Source organism: Leucopleurus acutus, assembly GCF_964270905.1.
Source record: "Leucopleurus acutus genome assembly, chromosome: 17".
Classification (NCBI taxonomy): domain Eukaryota; kingdom Metazoa; phylum Chordata; class Mammalia; order Artiodactyla; family Delphinidae; genus Leucopleurus; species Leucopleurus acutus.
The window spans coordinates 59,569,957-59,575,956 of NC_139159.1; the positions used below are offsets into that span (position 1 = coordinate 59,569,957).

Sequence of the window (6,000 nt, forward strand, 5' to 3'; positions counted from 1 at the left end):
ATTATTATTAATTATTTCAAGGAACAAAATATAAGATTCTAAAGAACATCAACTGCCAAGATCACTTGTTGTGTTTACACAACTCATTCCTATTCCTAGGAAATTGGCAGGTAGGATGGCATTATTATATTAATCCAAGCCAAAGTTCTAAAAATTATATTTAAAAATATTTTATATATAAAGTACAGAAGCCTTGGCACAAAGCTACCATTAGAAAAAAAAGAGGACCAATAAATTGGTCCTAAATTATGTAGACATTGGATAGAAAAGGAAAATTAATCTATCCTTTGTCTGCTATACTGAAACAAGTTGGAAGAAACTTTAAAATTTTGAGCCCCAGAAACAGGTTAAAGGTCTCATAAGTGGAACTCTAGGAAATAATTTCTACAGCCTGATGTGTTGACAGGTGAATTAGCTTAATTAAATCTCTCAAAAATTTTAAATTAGTAAAAATACAAAAAGCCCATACTTATTTCAATTCAAGGAGTGAAATATAAATGTCAAAATTAGATATCACATACTCAAAGGCATACAGTTGATCACCTGGTAACTGTGTTGGGGGTGGCATATAAAAAGAAGGGTGTATGTGGCCATCTGGAAAGCAATGCCCTTAATAAAGGAGGAGACCTCTACTGAAAAATGTTTAGACACATCTGAACTTGGGCCAAGATTGCTAGTTCTAACTTTTCAAGGGAAGTTTATGTGAAATTTTCATTTTTTCAAATGTTGTCAAATTCTTTAAAATATATCGACATATAATAGCCAAAAAGACCCATAGGCTATTTCTGGACCCCGACTTATAATGCCTGAGCCACATATTCATTTTCATACAAAATTAAAACAAATAGATTTCAATGAAACAGTTTGAAAACATAATTGCAAACTATTTCAATTACAAGATTGCAACAAACTTTTAATGGTTCTAATTGAAAATCGTTATTTAAAAATTGTTTTCACAATGAAAATCCCTTATCAATTTATTTATTTTATTCTCCTCTTCAATGTCATTTATTATAAATACAATTTTTATTTTGGAATAATTTTAGATTCACAGAAGAGATGTAGAAATCATACAGAAACTCCCCATGTACATTTTACCCAGTTCCTTCTAATGTTAATATATTGCATAACCATAATTTATTTATCAAAACTAAGAAAGTATCATTGGTATATTATGATTAACTAAACTCCAGACTTTTTTGCATTTCATCTTTTTTTTTAAACTAATGTTCTTTTTGTGTTCCAGGATCTAATCCAAGATACCACATTACATTTAATTATGTCTCTTTAGTCTCTTCCTTCAATGTCATTTTAAATTAATATTTTGCCGACTTTCCACCAATGTGTGTGTATGTGTAAGAGAGAGAGAGACAGAGAGACAGAGGGAAAGAGAGAGACAGGGAGGGAGGGAAAGAGAAAGAAACGGAGCACACGTACTTAGTTTAGAAGGTCAATATCCCCACATATAACCAACCTTAGAATAAATTTGAGGATTAATTTCTTAGCTGGCAAATCTTGGGGACTCGGAACAGGGTGAAGTTGATAAGGTAATAACATGCCACAGAAGTCTATGCACTGCAGTATAAGCATCTTTCTAGCCAAAACTGTTAAAGATTCCTTTCCAAGGTTATAGTTAGAAACCTAAAAATAAAAAAAAAAAATTGCTACAAAGTATTGTAACCCAGACACAAAAAAATTTAGTGCTCTAGAGCAGCCTCTACATTATTGACATTTTGGACTAGATAATCATTTATTTTGTTGCAGGGGCTGTCCTGGCATTGCACTATGTTTAGCAGTATCCCTGTCTTCTACCCACTAGATGCCATTAGCATTCATCCCAAATTTGTGATAGTCAAAAATTGTCCCCTGGGATGTTGCCAAATGTCCCCTGGGTGGTAAAATTTTGCTCTCTTCCATTAAAAACCACTGACTTAGAGGGATATCTTTTGTTCTAACTAATCTCTTTGATTTTTTCTTATTCCTTTGCTTCTTTTTATTCTATACTTACCAATGAATTTTGGTGAAAGAGAATTATGGAAATAAGGCATAAACTTCAGCTTCCATTACAGTGGGAAGCTATCATAGTAAAGCTGTTTAATAGAGTGTTTGGACACTCAAGAAATAAATAAAAATCTTGTTAACTCAAACCAAATTATATGTTCTTCTTTCTGGGTCCTTCCCCTATCATTTACCTAATCCCTACTGTTACTTTAGGATTTAAGTTGGCAATCTTCTGGGAAGATTTCCCTGATAGCCCTAATCCCACTCCACCCTGAACAGAGTGTTCCTCTCATTTTCCAATTTTTTAAAAGATCTCTATAAAGTAATTTATTACCAATTATTATCTTACTCTCTTCTACTGCCTTGTTTCTCCTCAGTATACTGTAAGCTCCTGAGGATGATTATCACAGTATTTCTGATTGCACCTGTAGGCAGTTAATAAGTGTTTACTAAATGAATGACACATTCAGGCAACAGAGTCTTGATTGAGACACCAAACTAAGGGATTTGGTATGCCAAGGAGCAGAATGAGGGTTACTGGAGATGAACAAAAGAAGCCTCATGAAAAAAAAATTGAGGCACAATATATCTGGAGCTGTCTGTATGTGTATATTTTATATATTTACTTTGAGAAAGTAACATTAATCACAAAATGGGATATGATGAAATACTTAAGGTAATGATATAAGCTCTTCCTTTGGCAAAGTTGACAAGCACTTGAAATATCTGTTTCTTACTTGCTAAGACTCCTCCTGACCTCATGTTATCTAGTGGGCATGAGATTAAACACTCTCTATTTGAATCCAAATGCTAAATTCCTAAAAACTGTACAAAAATTTGCTATATAACTACAATTAATGACAATAGGGCTGGTTTTTGTTGCTGATTTTTTTGTGTGTTGCCTTCCTCTCAATAGATTTCATAGTCTCAATATCTCTTTGGTTGTATAGTTTATTTGCATTCTCAATGTTCATGAATACATAATTAGAGGAACTAATTTCTTACTTGTAAGCATACTGGTAATGTAAAGCTCAGTATCTACTCAACATCTTAGGAGGGGAGAGTCATATTATGTCTGGAATGTTAACCTAGAAAGAATGTCAGTGATGAACTATTTAATCTAAGTGAACATTTATAGGTGAATAGCATATGATGCTAAAATAAATCTTAAAGAATTTTAGAGGGATTTCTACTTTTTACATTCATTAAATCCTAACCTGTCTATACCAACCAATCAGAAATGCAAAACTACTATATATTACAAATATCAGGGTTGTGTTTTATTTTTCCTTCTGATGTAGATTCAGAATAAACATTGAGTACAAATTTTCAGTTATAAGATGAATGAGCTCTGAGGATCTAATGTACAGCCTGATGACTATAGTTAATACTACTGTATTGTATACTTGAAAGTTGCTGAGAAGAGGTGTGGCCAAGATGGCTGAGTAGGAAGACCCTTAGCTTACCTCCTCCCTCAGGCACACCAAAATTACAACTATTTACAGGGTAACTATTGATGACAACGACCTGCAGACTAGCAGAAAAGATTTTCCACAACTAATAACATAAAGTAGGAACTACAAGAGACTGGTAGGAAGAGTGGACACGTGGTATAGTCAAGATCTACAACACTAGGTATGCAACCCAGAAATGGGAAGATAACTGCAACTGTAAATGTTCTCCCCAAGTAGTGAAGGGTCCAAGCACCATCTTAGGCTCTCCAGCCTGGGGTCCTTCAGTTCAAAGATGAAATCCCAGAATGTTTGGCTTTGAAAGCTAGTGGGGCTTGTATAAAGGAGAGTCAGAGGGCTGTAGGAAACAGAGACTCTGCACTTGAAGGGTATGTACAAAATCTCACATTCTCTGAGTCCCAGCACAAAGACAGTCATTTGAAAGGAGCCTGGGTCAGACTCACTTGCTAATCTTGGAGGACATCCTGGAGAAGGAAAGTGGGGCTCCCCACAGGGACATAAAAACTGATGGCTGACATTTTGGGAAGTTAATTCTATCACAAGGGTACTGGTGCTGGTGAATACCATTTGGAACTCCTCCCTCTAGCCTATTAGCACCAGCACCAGCCTTAGGACCCCCTAGACCCCACATCAAGCCACACTTAGACCCAGCCCCACCCACCAGCAGGCCAGCACCAGCCCTGGCTCCCCCAGTCCCTGTAACTAGCCACATCAAGACTCTGCCCCACCCACCAGCTTGACTGCACCAGTCCCAGGACCCCTCAGGCTACACGACCAGCAGCACCAGGATCCAGCCCCACCCACCAGTGGGCCAGCAGTCAGGGGCCAGTTCTTCCTACCAGCATGTTCACATTAGTCAGCTCTGCCATAACAGAAGGGCTCATGCAGCTCACATAAAGGGAACCCGTAAGCATATAGCTCTGGTGACCACAGGGAAGTGTGCTTCTGGGCCCCACAGAATGTCTCCTACATAAGGCCACTTCTCCAAGACTGGGAAACACAACTGATCTACCTAATACACAGAAATAAACACAGAGAATTAGGAAACATGAGGAGACAGAGGAATAAGTTCCAAATGAAGGAGCAAGACAAAAATTCAGAATAAAAAACTAAAGGAAGAGGAGATAAGCAATCTACCTGATAGAGAGTTCATGGAAATGATCATAAAAATGCTCACCAAACTCAAGAGAAGAATGGATGAACACAATGAGAAGTTTAACAGAGTTAGAAAATGTAAAGAAGAACCAAACAGAGCTGAAGAATACACTAACTGAAAAAAAAAAGCAATAGAAGGAATCAACAGTAGATTAGATAATACAGATGAACAGATCAGTGAACTAGAAGACAGAGTAAAAATCACCCAATTCGAACAGAAAAGAGAATTTGAAAAATGAGGGTAGTTTAAGAGACCTCTGTGACAACATCAAACAGAATAACATTTGCATTATAGGGGTCTCAGGAGGAGAAAAGAGAGAAGAAGGTGCAAAGACTATATTTGAAGAAATAATAGATGGAAACTTCCCTGATCTGGGAAAAGAAACAGACATCCACGTCCACATCCATTACATAATGAGAGTCCCAAACAAGATGAACCCAAAGAAATCTACACCAAAACACATTATAACTAAAATGGCAAAAATTAAAGAGAGAATCTTAAAAGCAGCAAGAGAAAAGCTACTAATTAGATATAAGAGAACTCCCATAAGACAAAAGCTGACTTGTCAGCAGCACAGTATATTCAAAGTGATGAAGGGAAAAAACCTACAACCAAGAATACTCTACCTGGCAAGGCTATCATTCAGATTTGAAAGAGAGATAAAGTGTTTTATAGACAAGTAAAAGCTAAAAGAGTTCAGCACCACTAAACTGACCTTACAAGAAATGTTAGAGTCTTCTTTAAAGGAAAAGAAGAAGACCATAACTAGACATATAAAAATTACAAAAGGAAAATATCTCATTGGTAAAGGCAAATATACAGTAATGGTAGAAGATCAACCACTTATAAAGCTAATAGGAAGGTTAAAAGACAAAAGTAGTAATACTATCTATATCCATAATAAGCAGTTAAGGGATACACAAAACAAAAAGGTGTTAAAAAATGTGATATCAAAAACATTAAACATGGGGTAGGGGGAGGAGGAGTGAAAATGTAGGATGCTTAGAATGCATTCAAACTTAAAAGATCATCAACTTAAAATAATCATATATATATGGTTATATATGAACCTCATGGTAACCACAAACCAAAAACCTGTAATAGGTAAACAAACAAACAAACAAAAAAAGAGACAGAGAAAGGAATCCAAACATAACATTTAAGATAATCATCAAATCACAAGTGAAGAGAGCAAAAGAAAAGAAAGGAACAAAAAAAGAACTACAAAAACAACCCAAGAACCATTAACAAAATAACAAGCATACATCAATCAATAATTACTTTAAATGTAAAAGGACTAAATACTCCAATTTAAAGACAGGGTGACTAAATGGATAGAAAACCAAGAGCCATATATGGTATCTGTAAGAC

The 6,000-nt window shown here is 35.7% G+C and overlaps 1 protein-coding gene across 3 annotated transcripts in view; it reads right to left on the minus strand.

Annotated features, from left to right (window-relative positions):
- The window catches only part of CSMD3 (CUB and Sushi multiple domains 3), a gene marked incomplete at both ends in the record, with an annotated part of 1,083,475 nt that overhangs the window by 612,668 nt on the left and 464,807 nt on the right, over positions 1-6,000 (minus strand). The window lies entirely within an intron of this gene.